General features: G+C 45.8%; 1 protein-coding gene across 6 annotated transcripts in view; it reads left to right on the forward strand.

Moving 5' to 3' along the window:
• LPP (LIM domain containing preferred translocation partner in lipoma) overlaps positions 1-26558 on the forward strand; it is a 670528-nt gene that overhangs the window by 26171 nt on the left and 617799 nt on the right. For 4 of the 6 annotated variants that reach the window (XM_072807809.1, XM_072807808.1, XM_072807810.1 and 1 more), the window contains exon 2: positions 24208-24331. The exons of 1 other annotated variant lie outside the window; for it this stretch is intronic. The gene's annotated coding sequence lies outside the window, so the exon portion shown is untranslated. The remainder of the gene's footprint in view (positions 1-24207; positions 24332-26558) is intronic. One more of the 6 variants, XM_072807811.1, reaches the window with a different exon arrangement.

A 26558-nucleotide genomic window follows, 5' to 3' on the forward strand; every position in this document is an offset into this window, starting at 1 on the left:
TCCTCCATACGGTAACTAACTGCCTTCTTACTGTTCCTCATGGTTTTCTGTTTTGTACTGCCCACATGGTATTCATGGTTTCTTGCTGGAATGCCCATGCCTCTGATATAGAATTTAAAACATGTTGTATTGTGAATATTTGCTGAGATGTCTGTTTTTCACGTTTTATTTATCTCTTTCTATCCCCTACAGTGCCTGAGTGGTACTTAGGTACTTGCTCAGTGTCTTGTACGAGTGTACCCCTTCAAAGTGCCTGTGGTCAGGACATTGCTACTCAAGATTTGTGTCTTGTGCTGCTAGCATCAGCATTACCTGGGAATTGTTAAAAATGAAGAATCGCAGCCCCACCCCAGAATCTGCATCATAAGTTCCTCAAGTGATGTATATGCACATCAAATTTTGAGAAGCAGAACTCGAGAATTCACATCTGCTCTTTTGGGTGTATATTTATTTATAGGCATCCCCTCCCCATTCTTCTCATGGGTAGGAACCTCCTAGGAATGGACTTCAGGTATTCACTAAGTCAGGAACTGGCCTGGTGGGCTGGAATAGTTTGTTTAAGATGTGGCCTTGGCTGCCATCTTGCTTCATGGAACCTGTGTGGCTACCATGGCTTTTGGCTAGAGATGGATGTGATGGTAGGAGAAGCAGACATTTAATTAGTACCTGTTGTGTGTCAGGCCCCGTGCCAGGTTCTTTACCCATGTTCTCCTAAGGGTGAGGCTCGATATTCTCAGCTTGAAGGAGACGTGGGGAATCTTGAAAGCTGCTGATTCTTTTTTTTATTATTATTATTATTATTATTATTATTATTATTATTATTATTTTAGAGAGAGAGAACACAAAGGGGAAGGGCAGAGAGAGAGAGAGAGAATCTCAAGCAGACTCCCCACTGGGCGTGGGTCTCACAATCCTGAGATCATGACCTGAGCCAAAATCAAGAGTCAGATGCTTAACCGACTGAGTCACCCAGGTGCCTCTAGGCTGCTGATTCTTAAACTTCAGAATCAGCCAGGGAATTTAAGAAATGTATACATGCCCAGCTCCTGCTTCAGTCCTGAATCAGAGCCTCTGAGATGCAGGCTTTGTCATGAGTACTTAGAAAAAATTAAGAACCAACAGTCTAGGCTAGTATCGTGTTGTATGGATGAGCAAAGTGAGCCTCGAAGTGCCCACTGAACCTCCCAGGGTCTTCTGGATTGTAGTACAAAACCAGGCCAGGATCCTGTGTCTTCCCAGGACCAGGTGCTGCTTGCTGGCCTGCAGTGGTGGACAGGAAGTAAAACCCCTTGAAGAGGGAGCACCCTTGTCCTCAGGGTGCTGAAGCCGATGTGCCACAGTGTGGTGAATGCCTTGGCAGGTGGGGCATAGGAAACACACACAAAATCACCAATCATGTGCTGTTTTTCCCCCTCCCTCCTTCCTGGTGCCTGTTTCTGACGCTCAGAAGAAGGGGCTCAAGCAAGGTCAACAGCTCCAACAGCTTCCCCTTGCTGTGACATCTGTAGGCCTCCTTCAGCTTTGCAGAGTGGCGGGCAATGCCCTGAAAGGCAGGGGCAAAAGAATCTATGTTCTCTCTGACTTTTCACTGGGCCCTCCGAGCCAGGGTATCTTAATGGGAAGCCTCGTTAGCCCCTGCTTCCAATCATGCCAGCCAGAGGGAAATAGAATGGGATGTTCGCCGGGGCTTTGCAAAGACATGCTATGGAAGGGTGTGCAGACATTGCAGAGAGGCCAGGGGTGTGATCAGCACCCTGATTCTGTGTTGGCTGGAATGGGAAGCAAGAATAGCCTAGTGTCCGAGAGGACTGCCACTTACCAAGTGCTCCCTATGCCAGGTACTCTGCTCGCGTTATGTTTCTCCTGGTTCTTTAACAGCCAGAAGAGGTTGGACGCCCTTCCCCAGTGAGCCAGCTGGTATGTGAACCCAGTTCTGCTTGATTTCAAAGTCCATGGTCTTATTTGTCTTGTGACTCTGCTTCCCTAGTTGGTTCTCTGTTGATTCCTTCTCACCTGCCACTCCCAGGGATTTCACCAAAAAGCCCACGGAGGTAGATGAACTCAATACTTCAGAACACAAAGAAAGAGGTGTCAGAAAATGGGGTAGACTGCATCAAGTAGTCAGACCTTTTGGCCAGTGGAAGTGTTTAAGGACTGATTGTGTGCCTCTTGGGTAGGAGATTGTCAGGTGGGGAGTCAATGGGCCAAAATGCTGTGAATCTAATTGGAGGAGCCAGTCATAAGCAATACAAAGTACATTAGATGGGAATGTATAGAGTGGGTACTGGGTGGGCGCTGAAGTCTTGATTTTGTGTGGCCTGCTTCTAGCCACAAGAGCCGGGGTGCTTACTGAGGGTCTGCAGCGGGCCATACCTTCCGCTTTTGGGGTGTCCTGGGCATGAGGGCCTGTCCACAGGGAGCTCCTTGTCTAGTACAGAGTGGGGGGACATACTCCCCTCCCTTGTAGACTAAGTCCAGACCTCGTTGGGGGCAGAGGACAAGAGTATGTCTAAGCAGCTTAGAAGAAACGGTGGGTTCTATGAGCAAGGAGGGCAGGTTGGACCCTAGGGTCGAGGGCCTCAGATGATAAAGAAGTTGCAGAGTTGCAGAGTGAGTCCTTTGGGCTTCTTCCTATAGTTTATAGGATCTGCTAAACCAATTTCTTTGCAGGGGGGTGGAGAGAAAGCAGAGGTGCCTTCCTTAATTCAGTAAGCATTTGCTGTGTGGCCACTGTGGGTGAAGGGGGCCGGTGCCAGCCTCCAACTAAGGGTGAGCAGCAGTGAGTTGGAAGAAGAGGTCAGGTGGGGGCTTACTGGGAAGAGGGAGCCATGTAGGTGAAGGTCTGGACCAGACTTGCTCATTCAGTGCACTTGAGGTGTGGAAGGGTCGTGTACCCCTGTGCTCTCCTTGATCTTAACAAAGCTGGCACGTCTGGATTCAATAGCTTGGTGTGTGGAGCCAGAAAGAGCTAGGGGATCCCCAGGTCTTTGGTTTCCTTCTAGTGATTGGAGGCTGATGAAGAGTTAGAAAAAGCTCTTAGAAAAAGTTCCATTTGATCTCTATCTTCTTTTCCCCTCCTTCAGCATGAAATAGACTCCACTGTGTATTATTAACCTGCTGGATACTTTATCTTCCCCCACTTCTAGCTGGGAGATGTGCTGAGGGAACTGATAGTACGTTCTGGTGTTCCGTTTGAGCAGCCCAGGAATGCTGGCTTATGGGGAATGTGCATCGCTGCTGGTGTGGAGGCTGGAGACCAGGGGGGGATGGCCGGGTTTAAGCCATGGCCAACACTTTAATAATTTGCTTGTCCGTGCCATCCTTTTAGGTTCCAGGAGCTTCCAGCCCCGTGTCCAGGAACTTCGCACGGCGTAGTGCCTATGCCAGCCAATGGCTCGGTACATTTTTGCCAGATGCGTGAGTGAAGGACGTCCCTCTGCCTTCACATGCTCATCCTGTATGTGACTTATTCTTTCCCTCTTCTGTAGGGTAAGACCATTAAGAATGAGAGAGAGAATGCCTGGAAAGTCCCTTTAAATTTATAGCCTGGAAACTTTTTAAGAATTCATGGAACAATCTCTTGGGAGTCTCTGGGTAGCTGATAGCCAAGCGCTACACTTGCTAATGTGTAGTACCATTATAAACATGGGCCAAGGCGTGCCCCGACGGCTGTATTGAGGTAGCTCATCTCAGAGCCGGCCTTGGTGCAGATTTCATGAGGTCTGAAGAAAGGGCCGGGAGCGTGCTTGTGTGCACAAAGTGTGTCGTGAGAGCAGCCAATCCGTGGACGTGACGTGGGGAGGACAATCTTCAGGCTGTGTTTTTTGTAGTTGAACCCCACGCTCTGGGGTTTGTTCCAGTACAGGATACCAAAGTGATGGCCCTAAATCATGGAGTTGCCTCTTGGAATGAGGAAACTGGCTTATCCAGGAGCTGGGTCGGATCTCTCATCTTTGTTTCCTGACAAGGTCACAATTCAGCTTGTTTGAAGCCTCCCCGCTTCCCTACCTCTTTTCCCTCCCCAACAGAGGAACTTGGCCTCACTCCTGTCAAGTTTGTGGGGGAAAGGTTTCGATGGATACGCAGGAAAAATAAGCCGATGGACAGAGATCCACAGAAGGCAGACCACCCCATGCCGTGTTTGGAGAGTCGTGTCTGGCGGAGCTGCTTCTCACCCAGAAGCCGGGTTGTGTTGGCAGGGCCTCAGGTGGACAGATGCTGCCTCGTGAGACACAGGGCGTGAGCCTGGACTCCTGACCCTCCTGACCCTCCATGAACCTGGGTCATGGCAGTGGAGCTCAGACCTGTATGTTTTGGTAGGTCGTGCCGTGGGATCTTTTCCTACTTATCTACCAAGGCCAGGAGCCTGTGGTGTGTGCGAACTCCTGGGAGCCAGATGTGGCACCAGTGCCCAGGTTTGCAAAGGCTCTAAACGCTGCTGTATTTTTTTTTTGTATTTTTTTTTAATTAGGAAAATACCTTTATTATTTTTGAAATGTTGCAATATTCGATGTAAAAACCATGATAGTGGCCTTTTCACAACTTCACAGATTATAGAAAACTGACTTTCTACCTTCTTTACAGAAATCTACCCCCCAAATCAGACAGGGCTCCAAGATGGCTGAAACAGGGCAGGAAGGAAGGGCAGAGAGAATCAGCAAGAACTGCAGCTCCCTCGGTAGCCAGAGGTGCTCTTTGTACTTTTAAAGCCCAGGTTGAGTCCCCAAGACCTGTGAGCCCTCCAAGGGAGGCTAAGTCCATGCACAATTGTGGCAGACTGAGGTAGGCCTCTGTCCTGAAGGCCGGCAGCCCACAGAAGGCCTGTGGCATGGCATTTGTGGCTGCAGGGAGGAGTTCCTAAAGCATAGGCACAGGTGTGGCATGAAACTTCAGAAGTCCATGAGTGTTGCTCTGAGCTCTGAGAAATGTTTGCAGACGGTCACTGGACTTAGCCCTGCTGGCAGAGACACCTTCTTTGTCTACTCCTTTTGGTGGCACACGGAGAAAAGGCTTGGGTTTTAGAGCCCAGGAGACCTGGTTGTGAATCTGTGCTCCATTACCTTACAACTCTGTGACCTTGGGCAAGTTGTTTCCCCTCCCTGAGCTCCAGATTCTTCCATCTGTGTAGTATGGGGAAAACATTCTTTCCCAGTGGGGGTTGCGGGGATTGGAGACAATGTCTGTCAAGCGTCCATGCTGGCATGTGGGAGGGTCCCTGTGAGTGAGGCATGAAGACTCTTCTCTACCTGCCCTAATCCATCTGTGGCTAGCTCTCCTGCCCTTGCACAAGCCCCTCAGATTGCTGACTTCATGCCTGTGCTCGTGGAATCTCTCCTTTCTAGAAAGCTACCTTTCCTTCTGTGCGTATTTCCATTTGCTCAAATCAAGCTTCCACGTGATTTCTAGGGTGCCCTCCCCGGGCATCCCAGCAGACAGTGGCCTGCCTCCATCCTTCTCCAGCGATGTGGCTTGTTTCTCATCCAGTGCTGTGTGCACACCTCACCTGTCACCTCCCTGAGGTCGGGGTTTCCGTGTGACTCGTCCCTGCCCTCCTACACGGTGTCTGGCACACAGTGCTGGGTGCCCGGGAAAGGGCACTTGAGTGGCTGAGAAAAAGAAGTGATCGGGCTAGTGGCTGACACTCCTCTGCTGTTATAATCCAAGAGGAGGAGAAAATAAATGGTTTAGGGAACACCTGGGTGGCTCAGTGGTCGAGCATCTGCCTTCGGCTCAGGTCGGGATCCTGGGGTCCTGGGATCAAGTCCCACATCAGGGGCCCCCGCAGGGAGCCCGCTTCTCCCTCTGCTTATGTCTCTGCCTCTCTCTCTCTGTCTCTCATGAATAAATAAAATCTTAAAAAAAAAATTGGTTTAGGAATGGAGCGTTAGACCTGCGGGTTCCTATTTCCTCATCCAGGGTGCGGGTTGGGATTGCCCGGAGCCACAGTTCCTTGAGACTTACCACCTCAGGCCTAAATCTGCCTCCTTTAATTACCTCCTTTCCAGGGAACAGGAGTCCTTGTTGTCTGCCCAGAAGCAGCTAATTATAGCTCCAACCTCCAGGCCCCGGTGCGCTTCTAGGCCACAGGACTGCGCCGCCTCAGCTGTCTGTTGACTTTGGGATTTCCTCAGGGATTCTTTATATTTTCAAGTTTTCATTAGGGGCTGCTTTTTATTTCCAAGCCGGCAAAAAGAGTTGAGGGGTACGAACTGTTGAGAATTTTCTAGGAGGATGTTAAGGGAGAGTTAAAGATCTTGAGGAGAATGGGAAGAGGGGCAGAGTGGCTTTCAAAGGAGGCCTCACGATACACGTAGTGATGTCCACAAGAGTGACATTGGATAATGGCTTCCCCAAGAAAGCTGCCTCACATTTGGTGTTGGTGACCTCAGGGTCATGCTATTGCAGCTCTTCTGTTTTCCTTTGAAATTTTTTCTTTGGTAAAACTTTTTTTAAGATTTAAATTCGATTAATTAACATACAATGTATTTTTAGTTTCAGAGGTAGACTTTTGTGATTCATCAGTTGCATACAACACCCAGTGCTTATCACATCATGTGCCCGCCTTAATGCCCATTCCCCCAGTGACCCCCTCCCCCCACCCCCTCCCCTCCAGCTACCCTCAGTTTGTTTCCTAGAGTTAAGAGTCTCTCATGGTTTGTCTCCCTCTCTGATTTTGTCTTATTTTTCCCTCTCTTTCCCTATGATCATGTTTCGTTTCTTATATTCCACATAGGAGTGAAATCATATGGTAATTGTCTTTCTCTGATTGACTTATTTTGCTCAGCATAATACCCACTTGTTCTATCCACGTCTTTGCTAATGGTAAGATTTCATTTTTTTGGATGGTTATAATGTTTACCCCCCCCCCTTTTTTTTTGAGATAGAGTATGCACGAGATGAGGGGGAGGGGAGGTGGGCAGAGGGAGAGGGAGAGGGAGAGAGAGAGAATATTAAGCAGGTTCCAGGGCCAGCATGGACCCTGTGGCAGGGCTTAATCTCACGACCCTGAGATCGTGACCTGAGCCAAAATTAAGAATTGAATGCTTCATCAACTGAGCCATTCAGGTACCTTTTAAATTTTTTTTTTTTAATTTTAAAAGATTTTAAGTAAATATTCATAGTAAAAATAGAGTGAAATAATACAAAAGCATTTGTAAAAGAGCAATTATCCTATTTCTCTCCACCCTGATCTCATCCTTCACGTGAAACATTTTTTTTTGTTTTAAATTCTTCCGGTGGTGGTTGTCATCTCTGTAAACAGTGTGCTTATATCTTTAGTGTTTGAGTTATTAGTTTTATATATGCCTTCTGACTTTTATGATAGGCAGGGATGAGCTTGTTTACACCCCACAGGCACTTTGCATCCCTCCTTCCCAATTGTTGACAGTTGCATCACTGATTTACTCTCTCTCCATGTCCTTTATGAGTTTTCTTTTTTCAGTCTTTTTAAAAATTTAAGTTCAATTTGTCAACATATTGTATAACACCCAGTGCTCATCCCATCAAGTGCCCTCCTTAGTGCCCATCACCCACTCACCCTATCCTCTCTCCCTATCCTCCCCTTATGCAACCCTTTGTTTGTTTCCCAGGGTTAGAAGTCTCTCATGGTTTGTCTCTAATTTTTCCCACTTAGTTCCCCTTCTTTCCCTTGTAATCCCTTTTCCTTTATGAATTTATATAATGTCCATAGATCACCATTTCTCGCTATATCAACTTTGGACAGTGTCTCTTCACCCGCCATTTTGTAAGATGAAGATGCTGGAGCTTCTCTCCACCTTTCCGGTCTCACTTCTGTTCATAATTTGTCACTTATGTTTTATGTGACATTTGCCTTTCTCTCATTTATAATTGGTAACGTAAAATGCACTTGTGCATAGTTTTGTAACTATACTGAGTCTTCTGTGCTATGTCTGTGGGTTGATTTCAAAAGCTGAAAACAACAACATTTACTTTATGATTTCTAGGTAAATATTGCTCAATACAGAGCTAAGTCATGTGCTGTGGTTTCATTTCCTTTTCTAGGGTTCTGAGGTCACCACCTTCAAGCCACTCACGGGGGACTGAACTTTCCCTTAGCATCACAATCTAGCACATTCTCCTATTTCTCCTCCAGTTGTTTAAAATTGTCCCAGGTTTCTGTTTTATTTGCATGGTGAACTTCTTGCCTTTTCTTCTTCTGGCTCTTATTCTTTAATATTCTTGGAGTCTAAGTTTTTTTTCTTCTTTTTTTTTGGTTGGAAGAAGAAAATTAAGTATTTTCTGCCATAACCCATATATCTTCTGCTTTCTAATTGCTCTCTTGCTTGTTTGGAGTCTCTTCTGTGTTTCCTTTTGAAATTGATTGATTTTTCTTTTATATTGGGCTGGTTTCTCTAAATTTGGTCATGATTTCTCATGCCGTCCTTTGTTTTGTTCTGGAGTTTCTGATTGCCTCCTTCTATTTAAATCTCCAGCCTTTCTCGTAGTTTCAAGTATTTCCAGGCTCTCATGGAGGAATCCTGAGTCATGCTATTAGCTGTTAGTCATCATCATTATTTTTCCAAAGCAGATATATTATTAAAATATTATCCACCAGTATTTTCTTATACATATTCTTACTAGGCAGTTTGTTTGCTCTTTTTTTCTCCATTGAATATTCATTAACATTTCCAAATTATTTTATAATTCTTGTGTTTGTAATGGCTACTCCTAGTCCATCGATTAGATGTATATTTTCAAATTGAGCCATTTACATATTTTTGTATATGTATCGTTTCCAATTTCTGCCTTATAAGTAACGCTGTTATGAATATTTTAATGCATTAGTTTCTTTTATGAGTGCTTAGTAGGGAAAGAAAACTGGGAAATCTGTGACATCATCTTTACGGACACAGTCCTGTGATTATGCTCACGTTGGATTCTAGTGAGGATCACTTGACATTTCTTATTAAGGAACATTTTTTTGGGGAAGGAGAGAAGTACTACCTCTGAATCAACATGTTGAGTTTTCTTGTCAGCTTAGGAAGATCTAGTGTGTCTTACTGCAAACCTGTTACTGCATAGAAATCCACTGAGTATTGCCCTCTTTAAATGAGGCATCTGGGCTCAGCTGTGGCTGTGTGACTTATACCCATGGTGTTGCTATCACCCACAAGCTTTGTGTATTTTTTTTCTTTTTTGGCCAAGCATTATTCAGCATCATCACCTCCAGCTGGATCACCTACTTCCCTTATTCACTGGAACTGTCTTTCAGTGACTGTTGGAAAAATCAGAATCGTTCTCAAAAACCAAAGAGGTACTCCCATGGAGAATATTCTACAAGACCTACAGCTGCTTCTAGTTTCTAAAGAAGGGATTTGAGCAATGGCATGATTATTAGAATAAAGGGACCACTGTGAAAAACTCCAGTCATAAGAAGCCTAAATTGTGATCTGTTGAAGAGACTGCCTTATTGTTTTATTGTCACCCCACGGCTTTTTGTTACCATACAATTTCATCAGTCTGGCAACATTTGCTTTTTGGTATTTACAAAGTCTTTGTGACATAATTACATAAAAGTGGAACCCTTGCCTTTGAAAAGCTTTGCAATTCATTGATGAACACTGATCACGTGTGAAAGGATACATTCCCAGTTGCTTTCAATTCTGAGCTTAATGAGTCAGAATCTAATTGTTTTGGATAATGGGTGATGATACTGTACTGAAGGTGATGCTGAGACACATAGATCCAGAATATCATAGCCTGGAGAGGATCTGGTTCAACAGTCCCAATTTAGTACCAGAAAAGGGGAATCCAGAGGGGAGATGGCCTCACTTAAGGTCATATAAGTAGTTAGTGCCAGAACCAAGTTTTGTCTCCATAGTTTCTCACTTCTGGTCTCTTGGATTTTCTTATACCATCTCATACAATTTAAAACATTTGCAATCTTTAATTTCTAGGTGTCTAGACTGAACTTCATGGGGCTGGAAATTAGAGAGATTCTCCATCGTGTAGAAAGATGCAGAATATTTAATAATGGAGAGAATACATTTGCCTGGAATGGAATGAGGAAGAATTTAAACTCTGAGACATAAGGAGTCATTCCTGGGATGAGAGAAAGTAGTAGGCCAGCCAGTGCCCTCTGTTATGGTTTAATTGGAGCCATGCTGTTGTTTCTAATCATAGGGGAATTTGGGGTTTGTTCTTGGTTAACATGCTTCCTTTCCCTAGAATACAGATTCTATATCTATTAAACAGCAGAGTTGGACTTGGTGGGCTTGGCTTGGTGGACCCTGCAGCTCTGAGCTCCACAAGTCCACGATTCTGGGTTAGGTCCTATGTCCAAGATGAGTTGAGAAAAATAAGCAAGTCTGTGCTGAATCATGACGAGTATCACCTGCTTTGGTCTGGCTGGGAAGTAGGTCAGAGCTTGGCAGACATGAAAATGTGGTTGGCTCCGGCTGCAGGTTCTGGCTAGGTCTCCCTCAGACACCTGCCTTAAAAGGGGTCTGGGGAAAAAAAGGGTCTGGGGGAGGGGCTGACACGTTGAGGGGGAGAAGAGCCAATTGTGGTCCTAGTGCTGCAGTGATTGACAGGAGAAGGAGCTGTGTGAGGGTGGGTGGGGGGGGGAAGGAAGCACAGCTGGTAACTGGCACAGAAAGAGAGAAGCAGGCGTATATTGACTGCTCACCATGTATGGAACTCTGGCAAATACATATTTTTTAAAACTACTCCCAAATACATGGGAGGTAGGTGTCATTATTTTGATGTTAAGGATGAAGAGACTGAGGCTTGGCGAAATTAAGTCATTATTTATTTTAAAAGATTTATTTATTCATGAGAGAACACAGAGAAGCAGAGACACAGACAGAGGGGGATGCAGGCTCCTGGCGGTAACCTGATGTGGGACTCAATCCCAGGACCCCTGGATCACGACCCGAGACAAAAGCAGACACTCAACCACTGAGCCACCAGGTGTCCCAAGATTGAGTTATTTGTCCATGGTTAGGTCGCTGATGACTGATAGTTCAGGGAGTCACTGTTGAGTCTGGCTCCATCCAAATTCCCTTTTCTTTTCTTGGTCCATGTGTGGCCCGATGAAGGGGACAGGCACAGTCCAAGGCCTCATCCTGCTTGCAGTCTGGGAAGTGAGACAGACAACAAACAAGTAAACAAATCTCTGCTGTCAGAGAGTGGAAGGTGCTATGCAGGAGAACAAAGCAGCATTAGGGGACAGCGGGTGACATAGCCACATCCTAGTCCAACGCATCCCAGCACAATAAGATCATGTTTTACTGAGCTGGGCTGGCCCAGGAAACTGGACAGCTCTGGGCTGAGATGCTTGAGGTTTGACTTTAGCCCCAGCTATGCTCTGAACCAGCTGTGTTTCTTGGAGAAGTCACCTCCTCATTGTTAATATTGAGGACAGAAGACTCTGTCCTTCCTACCACACTGGATGATGAGGGAAGAGAAAGTGAACCAATGTGATACGCAACAATTTTTAAAACCTCAATAGGTTATAAGAAAATACAAGGAATGTTTCCACTAGTTTTGGTTAACTTTCAAAAGGAGAACTCTTATGGGTACCTTGAGGGAACATGTTTTTTTTGGTCACTTCTGTAGTTCTAGAATGAGGACCCCAGGGCAATCTAAGACAAGTTTGGGTGAGGTTTGGGACCACTGGAACCGTGCAGCAGAGAGCTGGCCTGGGGGAATATGCCATTGGAGAGAGGAAGAGAGATGGGGGGACTGTGGCTGGGGCCAGGGAGGTGGATGGGATATTTGCAAGTGATGGAAGTCAGATTGGGTCCAGCTTTGCACACAGTAGGGCAGTGGGGCACGTGGACAGTAGGAACTTATTGAAGGCTTACTATGTGCCAGGACATGGCTGAGGAGCGAGTGGCGTAGCAGATGTCATGAATCAGTTCACTGTTTTCTCTAAGCTTGCCCTCTGTTGAGTCCTCTGGTTGCTCAGGGGTCATGTGCTTCTGGCCCTGAAGGAGCATCCTACCCAGTAATGAATCTGTCCTGTTCCACAGAGTGTGCAGATCAGCATTTAGTTTAGTAGGTAAGTTATCCATGTTGATGGGGATGATATTTAAATGTGTATAACACCCGGTACTGAAGGGACACCGGCTCTGCCAGGGGAATCTTTTTGTTCCCAGATAGGGAGAGAGGTCCTGGGGTCTTCAGGGATGGTTTGGGAAAATTGGGGTCTCATCTGGGGGCCTTGAAACAGAAGCTTCTTAACAGCAGGCAAAGAAACACTCAAATATTTTAGCAACATGTGTGACTGGATCTCTGTGTACTGGGAAATACCAGCCTTGCATTGGTGTCCAGTACCCTTCCTGCCATCAGTGTACTGATGTGCACACAAAGTACGATGGAGAGAATGACTGGAAAGGCTTCATGGGGTCAGTGATGTGGAGTTGGTTTTTTTTTTTTTTTTTTGTAGTTGGGTTTTGTGAGATGAATATGAGTCTGGTAAAGAATTTTTGAGGCTAAAGGCAGAAGAAGGGCAAGAGCACTGTTGTGTGAAACAGCATGGACCTTGACTGGTTGAGGGATTGGAGCAGAAGGGATTTTGTGCTCAGGGGCCTGTGAGTGAGCACCATGGTACTGCTGACAGAGCGGGGGAGGAAGGAGGGGCAGCAGGATGTCCACGTTATCCCTCTCACCAGGGAAAGGGAAAGATCTGGACCTGGAAGGAGCAGGTGCATTTTTTCGTTATTTTTATTGTAAGTCATAGATAGCCGCCATGTGCCAGGTGTGAGGCAGTTTGCTAGCATGGTCTCTGATCTGCCAGCAGAGGTAAGGTTTTTGTCATTCCCTCATCTGACAGGTTAAATCAGAACTCAGCGTGTGCCTTGCGCAGTGTCACACAGTGGCATGCGTGCCTTTGAACTCAGGTCTGACAGCAAGGCCTGAACACCCCACCCCAACACCATGTAGCCTCTGCGGCCTGTGACTTCGTAGTGACATCTATGAGGAACCGGTGTGTTTCTTGCATGGAAGTGTAACTTGTAACAAAAACTGGAGCCTCTGCTGTCGTTTGCAAAATGAGGATTAGAGTCCTTCCTCCAAGCAGTGGCAACGCTCAGGGAAGAGGGAGCCTCGGCTCAGCTGCCTTCCCGTCCCCTTGGCAAGACCATTGGTGGGGAGATGGCTGCTTCAGTCTACCTTCTGCTGCATATTTCTGGTCTTGTGATCTAGATCTTTCTCAGAATACCTCAGCATCGTGGTTTCTGGTTTGGGATTTGGCCTCTCCTGTAACTTTAGGGCAGGTGAGGGCACAGATCTGTGTGTGCTCAGGCACAGAAGAGTGACACAGAAGGGTTCTGTGCAAGGTCTGCTGGAAACTGATTGTGATGGCTGCTTTGCCACAAGGATTTTACTGGCCATGGCCATGGAGAATGCGTGGCTGAGAAATACGAAATGGAACAATAATTTATCTTTTGCTAGTAGAACTGAGTTTGGATTAAATGACATTTGCCACAGAGTTTATCTGTTTTTGGTGGTGTTCTTGGCAACCTGTCTATCAATAGTTTTATCTAGCTGGATGGGTCAGTGGGTATTTTTAATTTGGCTTTAAAAACTGGGGTCACATAAAGAGAAATAGCAAAAGATGTGGGTTCTGGCCAATAGGGTTAAAGGCTTTGCTTTGCTACTCACATATTGTGTTCCCATGGTCTCCTACCCTATCTCAGGGCCTTCAGACCTTCTTATTTGTCTTGTTTCTTTCCTGCTAAATTAGGGTGCTGGACAGCCAGGTGAGCACCCTCATTTCAGGAGTCTATGACTATTCTTTACTCTTGGTCAGTTAGCCACACAGTTTTGAGGGAAGTTTTTACATCAGGTCTGTTGATAGTGACCCTGACCAGCAGAAAAAAACAGATTGATCGTCTTCATTTTTTTTTTTTTCCACTTGGCAGCTATGTACCTAAGAAGTCCTTATTTTAACTTTATGCCTTTTCTGATTCCCCAATATTTCTGTGTTTTCTACTCAAAACAGGATGAAACCAAATAATTATTACCATGCACACATAGCTCTTGGAATTGGGTAGGGTAGGGAAAATATTTCACTATGAAACTCTAAGTGATGTACAGGGCATTTTCCATGTACCATCTGTAGAGAGGTGATGAAGCCTTCAACGACACCGTCTCCCAGGCATGGTCAAACCCTGACCAGCATTTGTAGGTCTCCACTTTATAGGCAGGCTCTACCCAGTTCTGCAAACCTCAGAGCGTGATGACTCTGGGAAAGCCTAGTTGTTTTTCTCTAGGAAAATCAAAGTGACCATACCTTCTGTGGTTTTTGAAGGGAGAAGAGAAGAATAGTGATGTTGGAAGTTAAAATACTATGTTTATGTAGCCCTGCAGAGTTTTGCTTGTTTATGAATATGTGCGCATAGATATGGTAGTTTATAATGTTACAAGCTCATATGGCATATATTTATAATATGGGGAGATTTCTGGGTGATACCTTACTTCCGTATATTTTAGTGTCTTCACTAGTTTGAGTTTCACAGTGAGACTATGAGGTATGCAGAGTTGAGGTTATAGTTTTATTTATTTTTATTTTTATTTTTTTTAAATTCCTGCCAAATTTTTTTTTTTAATTTTTATTTATTTATGATAGTCACACACAGAGAGAGAGAGAGAGAGAGAGAGGCAGAGACACAGGCAGAGGGAGAAGCAGGCTCCATGCACCGGGAGCCCGACGTGGGATTCGATCCCGGGTCTCCAGGATCACGCCCTGGGCCAAAGGCAGGCGCCAAACCGCTGCGCCACCCAGGGGTCCCGAGGTTATAGTTTTAGGGTGGGGGAAATGGAGGCTCAGAGAGGTCAGTGCTTGAGATATTTGTGACTCATTAGTCATTAGTGTTTCACAGAGTTGTTTTGCTCTAAGAAAATCAGACTGACAACATTTATGATTTTTGAAGGAAGAGAAGAAGTTTACAAGGATTGGAAATTATGCTGTTTATATTAATATTAAGCTATGCCAATGCTCTAGTCATAATATGACTCAAGACTGGGAATTTAAAGTACTATTGATAGAGTGTGAGAAGCCATGGAAAGTTCACAGATTTTTCTCAATGGATGACAGTCCATCCATTTATCCATCCATCTATTCTTCTATCCATCCATGCATTCATCCTTCTGTCCATCACCTATCTATTCATTTCATCATATATATATATATATATATATACATACATATTTACAAAAGTATAGTGTGCCAGCTTCCATGCTGAGCCCCGATTGATCAAAATTAAATCAGAATGACATGTGGCTGTTGAGGATTTAAAGTGTGGCCCATTTGAATTGAGATATGCTGTAAGTGTGAAGTATTTATCAGATTTCAAAGGCTTTATAGAATTAATAAAATACCTTACTAATAAATTTTATGTTCATTACTTACGAAGTGGTAATATTTTGCTTGTATGGGGTTAAATGAATTGTATTATTAAAATTAATTTCTCCAGCCTTTTTCTTGCTTTTTAAAAATGTGGCTTAGGCTAGCAAGTGACAAATACATTTATGGCTTGCATTCTATTTCTGTTGGGCAGCACTGCTTGGAAGCTCGTTGTCTAGTGGGGGAAGTGAGATACACACCCACATGTCCTTCTCTGACAACATGCCGTTCCCCCTCTTTCCTTCTCTGCCTGGTCTCGCCTTCTTTGGGCTTCTGAGCCCATGTCAGTCTGATGGAAGCCGTTCTTACCCAAGTCTGTGGGGGCCACATTCATTTCTTTTTTTAGCACTGTTCTGATATGACCCCGATGGTCTTGTCACTGTTGACCACTCTTGCTTCCTCCATTCTTCCTTTGCCTTTCTGGCTCTTCCTCACGGGTGCTTCCCAGGCTCTTGTTCCCCTCACGTCTCATAAACGTTGGTATCGCAGAGCTTTGTCTTTGGCCACCTTCATTGTCTTTGTGCTCCTGACTCCCAGGTGGTTACATTCAGTTTAGAACTCTTGAGCCTTAGAGCCATGTGGGTAAGTGTCTTTTGGGTGCTCCAGTTGGAAATGTTAAAGTTACCTCAGACTCAAGCTGTCTTAGCATTGTTGCCTTAACAAATAATATCACCCCCTGTCCATGGAGTCACCCAAGCCCAGAAACTGGGACACGTTCTGGCTACCTGCCCCCTTCCCCCTCACCTTTCTATCTTGTCATCATCCTCAGATCTTATCCAAATCAACCCTGGTAGACTCCTACCTGCCCCCCTCCATCTGCACTGTCCTGCCCCAGTTCCCACCCTTAGCATCTCTCACCTGCCGTGGCTTAATTATTCTGCCCTTCGTCCATCCCATTCTCTGATCTTCTAGAGTGACTTTCCAAACATGCAAATCCATTCATGCCCTGTCTCTTTTTAAAATCCTTGGATAATTTCTTCATTCAGGATAAAATCCACAAACCTTTGCCTAAAGCAGAAGACTCTTGGTTATTTGACCCCTACTTCTTTCCATCATCATCTCGCTAACCTCTGAGACAGATCCTGAATTCCAGGAATATCCAGGAGATTCTCTGTAGCCTCCATGACATAACACACACTGTTCCCTGGTAAGACATCGCTCCTTTCCCCCAGGTTTTCATGGTAGCTCCCATATGCCTTTTAAGATTGTGCTCTGATATCTCTGCTTGGAATAAACCTCTAACCCCTGGTAACTCCAATCCCCCCATTTTTAGCTATTTATTGAAGTTGGTAGCGTTTCCTTGAGAACAAAGCTCATTTCTTTTAATTCTGTATCCTCAAGTCCAAAATAGTACACAAGAGACATTTGTTGAATGAATCAATGCCCAAGAGCAAAGGGTAGAGATAAATGCTTATAGAAGTTGCAGTGGGAATTCTAGTGAGGTAGGATGGGAGCGGGGAAGGCCCCAGGAGAGGTGGCATTTGAGCTCTGCCTTCAGGTCTGGTGGCAGTGGGTTGAGAGGATGCAGAAGAAACCCTGGTAGTCATCCTCTCCATGCTGTGTTCTATAGGGGACAAGAATATAGAATAGGCCCCTCCCCTGTCCTCACTAGAGTACAATAAGGAGGCCAATCTTAGGAGTCCATGTGGGCTAGTTGGTGTCTTTGGTCCTCAGCTTGGTTATATAACTCAGCAGAGCCTCCTTCCCCTGGTCCACAGCTGGCATGGCAGACAGGCGTCCCATCCTCACTCGTAAACTGCCCTGGGGGAAAGGAATCCAGGATAATGGTTTGCATTTTCATCTTTACTTCTCCTTTGGAGCTGTCTTTCTGGATAGCAGATAGGTGACCTCAGCAGCCAGAGACAGGAAAGAGCAAAATGAGTCATCTGAGGCCCTAATGAGGTGCGTGAGGGGACCCTTCCTGGGAGGGTCAGGTGAGGTCGTGCTGTGCCCAGGGTGAGTTTTTGCCTCAGGGCTCTAGGCGGCACTGGGGGAGAGCTGAGCTAATTTTACCCACAGGAGCTGACTGTGCTGAAGGGCAGGGCTTATGACATTGGATGCCCGGAGAGCTCCCAGGGTGCAGCCCTGTTATGTATGGGCCGATTTTCCTCCTCCAGATGAATACATTTTTCCATTTGGCATGCATATCGGCAAGCAGGGTGCTCAGGTGCAAGGAACTTCAGATTTGGTGGGAGGCCATGGAGCTGGGTTTGGATCCTGCCCCTGCTCCTTGCTTACTGACCTCGGACCAGTTATATCATCTGTCTGAGTCTCAGTTTCTTCGTTCGTAGAGTAGGACGTACACCTGCATCCTGAGATTGCTCTTAGGTTTACACACCAGGTGACACTTAGCCAGCGTCACACTTGCCAGCCACTGTTGCAGCTGCTCAGTTTGTACTGATTCATCCAATCCTCCAAGCAGACCTATGAGGGAGGTACTGTTGCTATCTCTATTTTACAAATGAGAAAGCAAGGACAGGAACAGACCTTTCTGGAGGCCGACTCTGTGGGGCTGCACAGAGCAGATGGGTTAGTTTTGCAGCCGGCATGCCTTTGAGGTACTGAAGTATTCAGCGGCCATTCTGGAAAACACAGAGGTCAAGCCAAGAATTCTCGGGAAAGAGTCCACGATTATGCTATAAACGCACTTTGTTTTATAGGAATTAGAGTTTAAGTTGACCATAAGCTAGTTTGTGTAGTTCTGATTAGCTCATGCCCTACAATTTATGTTGCTTAGATCTGTTAGGCTCATTGTGGTGAAGTGAGCTCTTTTTCTCCCCTCCAGACCAGCAAGGGAGAAGGTCTTAGGTACAGATAGACATAAGTCTTACTTGAGCAGAGCAAGAAGGAGAGGAATGGATCATCAGTTGATAGATCTACTGTATCCCCCCCACCCACCACAGCCTTCTATATTTTCAGGCTGAAAGTGCAGGAAAGATGTTCCACATAATTTAAGTGGAAAGGGAGTAATTTGGGGAAAGAGATGCTCACAAAATTGTTAGAGAGGCTGGAACAGTGGGAGCAGTGGGAGCAGGAGGCTACATCGGCAGCTATTGAGTATCAGGATTGATTCCATAGCCACAGTCTGGGTGTGAGGAAGAGGGGATTAGGAAACCACTGCTGGGGCCCTTGGACTGTTCTCAGCATTTTCATAGTGGATGGTAGGACACTGGGTTGCCACATGGAGCGGCATTTTGACTCAGCCCTCCATGATAGTACCTGCCTGCAGAAATAGTGGCAGGAAACTTTAGCTTCTCTTCCACCTTGAAGGTCTCACTCATGTCCATCTTATTGCTGGGTGCTAATTCACTAGCTTCTAGGCCTTGTGGGAAATGTAGTTTTTAGCAGTTGGCTTCTGCAGAGCAGGAAGGAAGTGCTTTAGAGGTGGGAAGGAGTTCTGATGAGCCCATTGAGGGAATATACTCACCACCTGCACACTCCTTTAGACGGGCCCATGCATTATTATCCCCAGACACTTAATATGTACCACCAGGTAATACCACAGTATAATTTGGTCTAATGGTCTGCTTAATGTTTGTTTATTTACATAAAATATATAACATAAATATACTTATTATCCCCCAAATACAGGCCATTTGCCTAGTTTCAGTTTCTGGATTGTGTTCTTCTTAGTGTTTTTTTTTTTTTTTTTTTAATTTCAGCATAGTTAACATACAGTGTTCTATTAGTTTTACTATAGTGATTCAACAGTTCTGTACATTGCTCTCTGTTCATCATAATGGGTTCTCCTTAGTTTTGATAAAAGTGGTTGATTACAAATCTGATTACAAATTTTCCTGTTCAATTTAATCTCCTCTTGTGAGTCATGCCCTGGACAGTTGTCTTGTTTACATTGTTCACAAATGTTTATTAGATACGTACTATGAGCCTGACACTATGCTAGATTTGGTGCTGTGGGCAAAAAAAATCATGGATGGAGCCCTGACTGGAAAGAGAATGACTAAGCCAGGGACATAATAAGACTACATACAAGAAGGTTATGATTGACGTCTGGACAGCAGGCTGAGCAAACTCAAAGAGAAGGGATTCCACCTGGGTTGAGAAGCAAGGCAGGTTTCATGTAGGGTGACTGTGGTTGGGTGGTTCTCGGTTGGGGGGCAGTAACATCTCTCTCAGGGACCTGTGCAGATGTGATGGAGTGCTTTTTGTTGTCTCAATGCTGGAGGCCAGAGCACTATTGTCATTCAGTTGGTGGGGCCAGAGATGCTAGATGTCCTGTAATGCATGCAGCATTGTGGAAGTAACTGCCTTTCTTCAACGAGCAATCTCATTCCTGTTGGGAATGACCACGCCTTGAAGGATATGTAGGATATCTATATTTGATCTTGGGCTCGGAATAATAATAGTAGGTCAAGCAAAGGGAACAGTGTGAGCTAAGAGTTTAGTTTGAGTCAAGCAAAGGATGTGTGCTGAGTGGCAGTGGGGAGAGTTAGCTTATGGTGAGAATAGAAGGTTGAGTGCCAGTTATTAAGAAACTTGAGGTATTAGGTAAAGAACTTGGACTTACTCTCTTGCCATTGGGAAGTCACTTAAAATATTAGTGCAAAGTCTGTGGAGCAGAAACCTAGCCTTATCTTAGCATTGTGTCTCCAGTAGACACCAGTGACACCTTTTTGAAGGAATGAATGCCCCAGGCAAGTCGTTTAGAGGAGTTGGACTAGTTGGCATCTGAATTTTTGCCAGATAAAGGATCCTGTGATCCTGGTAGAGCCTGGCAGGCAGCCTTTGGACTTTAGGAGAGTACACTGGCGGCCTGCTATGTGCACCTTGTCTCTACATCAAATGAGAGGGTGGAGCTCAGGCAGTAGTGCATTCATTGCCTACACTGCAGAGAGAAGCTGATGTCTTAAGCATCTTGAAGGAGATAGGGACTCTCTCACTGCCCTCCTTTGTGGAGCCCATAGGCCATGAGGCACGTGAAGTGTGGACTGTGAGCCCACATTAATGCTCTTCCCTTGCGAGCTTATTAAAAATCACCAGTCCCACCAGCAGTTTGCAGACAAGCTTCCTGTGCCTGTGACCATGGCTACAGCTGCTCTAAGGGAGCTCTTGCTGGTCTGAGTGGTGATGCTGTCATGTGGTGGTCCCTGCGCCACCCTGTAGAGTTCTGGGGGTCCTTTGTTCTTTGGGTCAGTCCTCCTTCCTCCTTTCAGGATGGGCTTTGGGACTCGGGACGGAACTGACTGAACATGCGTGTGAGATGCTACCTTGTTAGCACCCCTCCAGTGTTTCATTCTGAAACCCTTCAGGAGGAGAGAAACAGGGTGTGGATGTATGGGATGCGGTGGTCCAGGGAGGGAGGGTGGTTTGCCTGGGTCACATAGCGAGCTGACCGCAGGCCAGCCCAGCACCTTTATGGCAGAGTTTTGATTGCACTCCGCTGCTGGGGGAGAGTGTGTAGTGACACAGGCTCCGAACTTTGCTACAGGCTCAGCTACTTAACTATATTACGGACCTTCAGCTTCCTCATTTGTTAAACAGGTGTCATGGTCATATCTGCCATTAAGCATTTAAAAAGATGGGGCATTGTGGAAAGATTGGTGGAATACAGAAGTATTTCTTCTTCTTATGATATGGATGTTTCTGGACTAGAAATGGATGGGACCGTCAGCAGAGAAAGGATGGGGCGTGAAGACTCTGCTGGCCACACCTCAATCACAGAATACTCCAGTCCAGGGGATCCACTTCCCCATTGCACAGCAAAGAGATTTTGCAATCGGATTTGGAGGTGTAGCAGTAGGGGGGAGACTTGGCCAGATCTTGGGGTTGGGAGGAATTAGGGGTACATTCTTGCCTGGAGTCAGGGATGCATGTAGCAATATAATGGGGGATGTGGCTAGAAAGATGGATTGGGGGCTCATCCTGGAGATCCTGAATGCTGGTCCAGGGGCTGTTGGACATTATTTTTTGTGCAGTTCAGATTACTGGTTGGGGTCAACTGGGAAAACTGGGATGATGTGGGGATAAGCTGGCAGCACCTTCTGGATGTGCAGGGAGCCTGGAGCAAAACTCAGGCAACATACAGGGAGTAATGCTGTTGGAGTAGGTGCCTTAAGATGAGTACATTTATTTTTTGTAGTGGTTCAACTTTTTTACTTGAGGTTATAATAAAAATGATAATATAGGTATACAGCTGAGAAATTTTCAAGACTTTCATACCCGTTAACTCTTTGGTTCTATCAAATTAAGGGGAGGTAGCAGGCAGGATTGTTCATGACCCTATTTTATAGATAAGGAAATTGGGACCTAGAGACAGATGGGGTTTTTGAAGCCACTGGCTGGTTGTTACAGATGCCAGAAGCTGGGACGCCCAATCTAACCCTTCCTCCTGTGCCAGTGACCTGGGCCGATGGTTTTCTCAAGCTTATTTTCTCCACCCTTGACTCTCTTCATTGACTTTCTTGGAAGTCTAAAATGGCCTTGGATTTCCAAGGTTCCTGAGACACAGTGTAAGCTTTTTCAAAGATGAGCTGTGGAGAATTTGGGACACTAACGTTTTCCTCCGTCTAGCTCTTTATTGATGTCATATTGTTTATTTAGGATGAAAATGTCCTTGAAAGCATTGAGCCCCAGTCACTTCCTGAGCATATTTTTTCTCTGGACACAGTGCTACCTCTTTTACATCTATGAACTTAGATAAAGTTATAGATGAGGCGTTCAATAACACAGTATTTAACATTCTACTAAGCAGCTTATGCACATTAGATAGTTCTAATGAAAGATTTATTTGGTAGGTAGTATTATTTCCCATTTTACAGATGAGAAAACTGAGGCTTACTGAGATATGAATAACTTCCTAGTTGAAAACACGTTTATTTCCCCGTGGGCTTGTTGCAGAAAGGCTGGAGCCTGTGTTTCTAACAACTTCTCCAAGGAGAACATCACAGGGCACATTTCCAGAACTGAGAATCCAAGGTTTTTCGCTTGAGAACCCTTTTTTTTTTTTTTTTCCTGCTACCCCACGTATTAGCTGTCTCCCTGGTAAAAGCACAGAGCTCCTTAATTAAGGAGGTACAGCTCACCTTGGAGGTTGCTACCATCCAAGCCAGAAGGTACGGTGAAGGCTGCTGTGCTTTCCTGAGTAACACAGTATTGCAGGACTCCAGGAGTGGGGTTAGGGTTGGGGTGCTGGGTGGGGGAGATGGCAAGTGGGGAGAAAAGTGGGGGGAAGGGGTGCCCCAGAGCCCAGCCTGAGCAGCTCTGGTGTGACCTACTTTTACAAGAAAGCATTTGCAAAGCATTTTGTTTAAAGGAAAGTCTCTGCTGCGGGGGAAAAAAAAGAAAAAAAAAGTTTGAAAAACCACTGTGCTAGCCCAGTATGTCTGTTCACCAAAGCTGAGAGACAGAGTGGCTTAGCACCCTTGACACTTGTAAGGGATCCTGCGTTTTTTTCCCCTTTTTCAAGGAACTGTGCGTTGTGTTTACTTCGTCCGGAGGCCTCCAGGCACCTGGCTGCAGGTTCAGGGTCGTGCAGCCTCAGAGTAGCTGCAGAAACCTCAGGCTGCCCCGTGCACACGCTCCTTGACCTGTGTCCTTCACCTTGGCTGTGTCTCCTCTTCAGACCTGGGGAACCTCACTGAGATTAGTTCCATTTCTGTGAAGAATAGAATGGAAATGACAGCGTTGTCACTTCCCTGGCCCAACCTTCAAAGACATGGCCTCACTGACTACCTGTGACTATTGGAGTGTTCATTGTATGCACAGTGCTGAGAAGAACGCAGGCAAGGTTCCTGACTCCAGGGGTCTTCTGGGGAGAGAGAAGCAAATAAGGAATACGGTCAACTGTTTTTGTAGGGTTATGCTTGTGATCCATATGATTGTTATCTGTGATAGCTATGTGAGGATGACTTCATCTCCTAGAAATGGGATAGGGAGAGTCTAATAAAGAAAGTTAGAAGTTGGAGAGTGTGTTGTAGAATTGCAGGGGATTGAGTTTGCACTGGGAGTTAGTTAATCCTGGCCTTTCCCACTTACTGTCCCTGGAACTTGCACAGTTTACTTTTTCTTCAAGCCTTTACTTCGTCATCTGTATAATGGATGAGACGGCCTCGGTCACAGGGCGGTGGATGGATGGGATTAAATGGAATGATGGTTGCATCCTGCTCAGTACAGTGCTCAGCACAGTGTTTATTCACTCATTAAATTATAGTTGTTGTTGCTGTTATGATTATTTGCCAGTGAGGAGTCAAAGAGACCATTTTTGAAAACCTGATCAGTGCTTTGCTTCTCACAAAAGCTCTCTGTTTTCAGGAACAGAAGCGATCTCATCACCTTAGGCTACAGTAGTTAATTTGGCTTCAGTTTCCCTGGCCGAGTCTCCTGTTTGTGCCTCCGCTCATCTGCCCAGCTCTCCCACTGGTGGCCTACACACATAGCTGGTCACTGGACATAGCTCTTCATTGGCTGGGCTCAGACCCTTCCTTTTGCCTGGAATTGTTCTTTGTCACTGTCCCTGCCCCACCCTCTTTTAATACCTAGCCTGGAGGTCAGTGCCTCCCACTGAGGGTACCCTGCTGCAGTCTGAACTTTCGGAGTTGGCCTCCTCTTGTCCCATGTTGCAGTCGTGTCTATCTCAGAGCCCCTTGCTGCGCCATCCCTGGGAATGCGGGCCCACACTCTTGATAGGTACTCACACATTTCTGTGATAAATTAATTTAGTGCCTTTCGCCAATGTGAAACACAAGGAAGCAGATGATAAAATGCAAACCTGAAAACAATCATCGCAGAGCTGCGTGCTCATCAGCCTTGGGAATGGATTTCTGGGGAAGGTCTGGCCCCTCCACAAATGACATTGATAACTTGGATCTTTGCAGAAATTGAAGAGAATCCTGATGACTAGCGTGTTGGGAGAGGCCTGAAGGAAGCCAGACCAGTGACTGCACTCTCAGAGCTTCTTGGGTACCCTCCGCTCCCAGGTGATCTGCAGCTGGACCTCTGGTATGCAAATGGACCTCTCTGGGGCCTGGGATGCATGAATTCCAGGTTGAGCCTCAGAGAGCTGTGCTGGGACCTTTAATAGGTTGCTGATTTCTATCTTTTTGGTATCTGCATCTTGAAATATCCCGTGCCCTTGGTTGGTTCATGCTTGAGAGCTTCCTTAGTGCTCTCTGGTAAATAGCTCATTACTGTATGTTATTTCCCCATGGGCTTATGGCAGAAAGACTGGAGCCTGTGTTTCTAACAACTTCTCCAAGGAGAACATCACAGGGCATGTTTCCGGAACTGAGAATCTCCGGGGGTCTTTCCTACGTCCCTCTCTGTTACCTCTCTTTGGGCTGGCATTCTCCTGTCGCTGAAAAGGGAGCCTTGTCTTGAGCAGTCCTGTAGACACATGTGACTTGGCGGCTGAAAATCTGACAGTGGATGCTGGGCTTCAGCTGCCAGTGAGAGGCATCGAGACAGAACCCTGTAGAACATCAAATCATTTCCCTTTCATTCCCAGAGCCTTAATGTTTCTTTGTCTTGAGAATGACCTCACTGCTTTTTTGTATTTGTAATGGAATGCACAGTCATTTACCAGTAATCACACAATAATCCCTTACACTTTTGGACCGCCTTCCCGTTTTCCAGAGGGTTTTAACTCTCATTATCTCATTTGATCCTCATAACTGCTCTGAGAGGAGACAGAAAGGCTATTTAAATCTCTAATTTTCAGGTGTAGAAACTGAGGTTTAGAAAAGTTAAACAGTTGGCCAGAGGTCACACGGTTAGTATGCAGCTGAGTTGGAACTGGAATCTCAAGTAGTCTAACTTCTAAACCAGTGTTTCTTTTATTACTTACTGGTGGGGTGACCTTGGGAATATACTTAAGCTCTCTGAGCCTTCTCTTTCCTGTCATGAAATTGGGTATCATACTCCCACTGGAGGTGCCAGTAGGGATTAAAGGAGACTGTCTGGGAAAGCATTCGTTACCAGGTAAAGCGTGCTGCTAACCTGAGGCATCACTGCTGCATGTACCTTGAATCCAAATCGTGCCATCAGAACATCCTTCCTTCCCCTGCCATTTTGTAAAGACAGTGGTGTCCAGAATGGTGCCTGAGTGTCAAGGATCATGAGCTCCCAGCCCTGTGGCCAGCACGCTGGCCCTGCCATCCTGCCTGCAGGCTGCTTTGTTATTCTGAGAGCTCTTTTTAAAAAAATTTTTTTCTTTTTCTTTTTTTTATTTTTATAAATTTATTTTTTATTGGTGTTCAATTTGCCAACATATAGAATAATACCCAGTGCTCATCCCGACAAGTGCCCACCTCAGTGCCCGTCACCCAGTCACCCCCACCCCCCACCTACCTCCCCTTCCACCACCCCTGGTTCGTTTCCCAGAGTTAGTATTCTGAGAGCTCTTGAGCTGGCAAAGCCCTTTTTTCCTGCAGAACTCTCTCTTAATGTTCCTTGGAACAACCTTGTATGCTGGAGACAGTTTTAGGTCTGGCAGGACAGGGGAGCAGGATTGGGGAGCTGGGAATGGGATCTGTGTCCCTGAGCTTCATCCACAAAGGGTGGGAATGTGGTATGGGGAGGGGTAAAGGGGGCCAAAGAATGGGTCTCAAAGGTCTTTCTCCTTAAGCCTCAGTGGCTGGGATTTAATGGGGTACTTCTTAGGAGTCCACAGGGCCAGCGGTCCATGTGCAGAATGGGTTGCTTAGTAGTAACACTTCCTGGAAAAACCCCAAACGATGGATTTCAAGTTGGCAACAAATGCTTTGGGAGTTAGCGGTGCGATAGGGTCAGGAAACGGCCAGCATGCCCGAGGGTTGACATCTTGGCAGCTTCGTACATACTCACCTACAGAAATCCATACTCTATACTCACGTACAGAAATTCCAAGGCAGTGAAACACATATAGGTTGTTCATATGGTTGGAAGAGGCAGAGTGAGGGGCAGGAGGTTGAAAGCCAGGAGCCAGATTTTGTTTCCATATAAGGAAGAACTTTCCTTTGGAAAGATGCAATTGGCAGCAGTAGGAGATAAGGATCATCACCTCCCTGGAGACTTCAGGGACACCATGGAAGGGCTTATAACCAGGGAGGCATTGGGTTTGGTGGCATTTATGGTCTTCTGTCCTTTCAAGATCCCAGAGCCAATGGCTTTCAGTGGTCACGAGGACGAGAGGCACACATACATTAGGGAATGCAAGGCCGCTTTGTGGATATGGAAACTGGTCTCCAAA

The sequence above is a fragment of the Canis lupus genome, chromosome 31 (assembly GCF_048164855.1).
Source record: "Canis lupus baileyi chromosome 31, mCanLup2.hap1, whole genome shotgun sequence".
Taxonomy (NCBI): domain Eukaryota; kingdom Metazoa; phylum Chordata; class Mammalia; order Carnivora; family Canidae; genus Canis; species Canis lupus.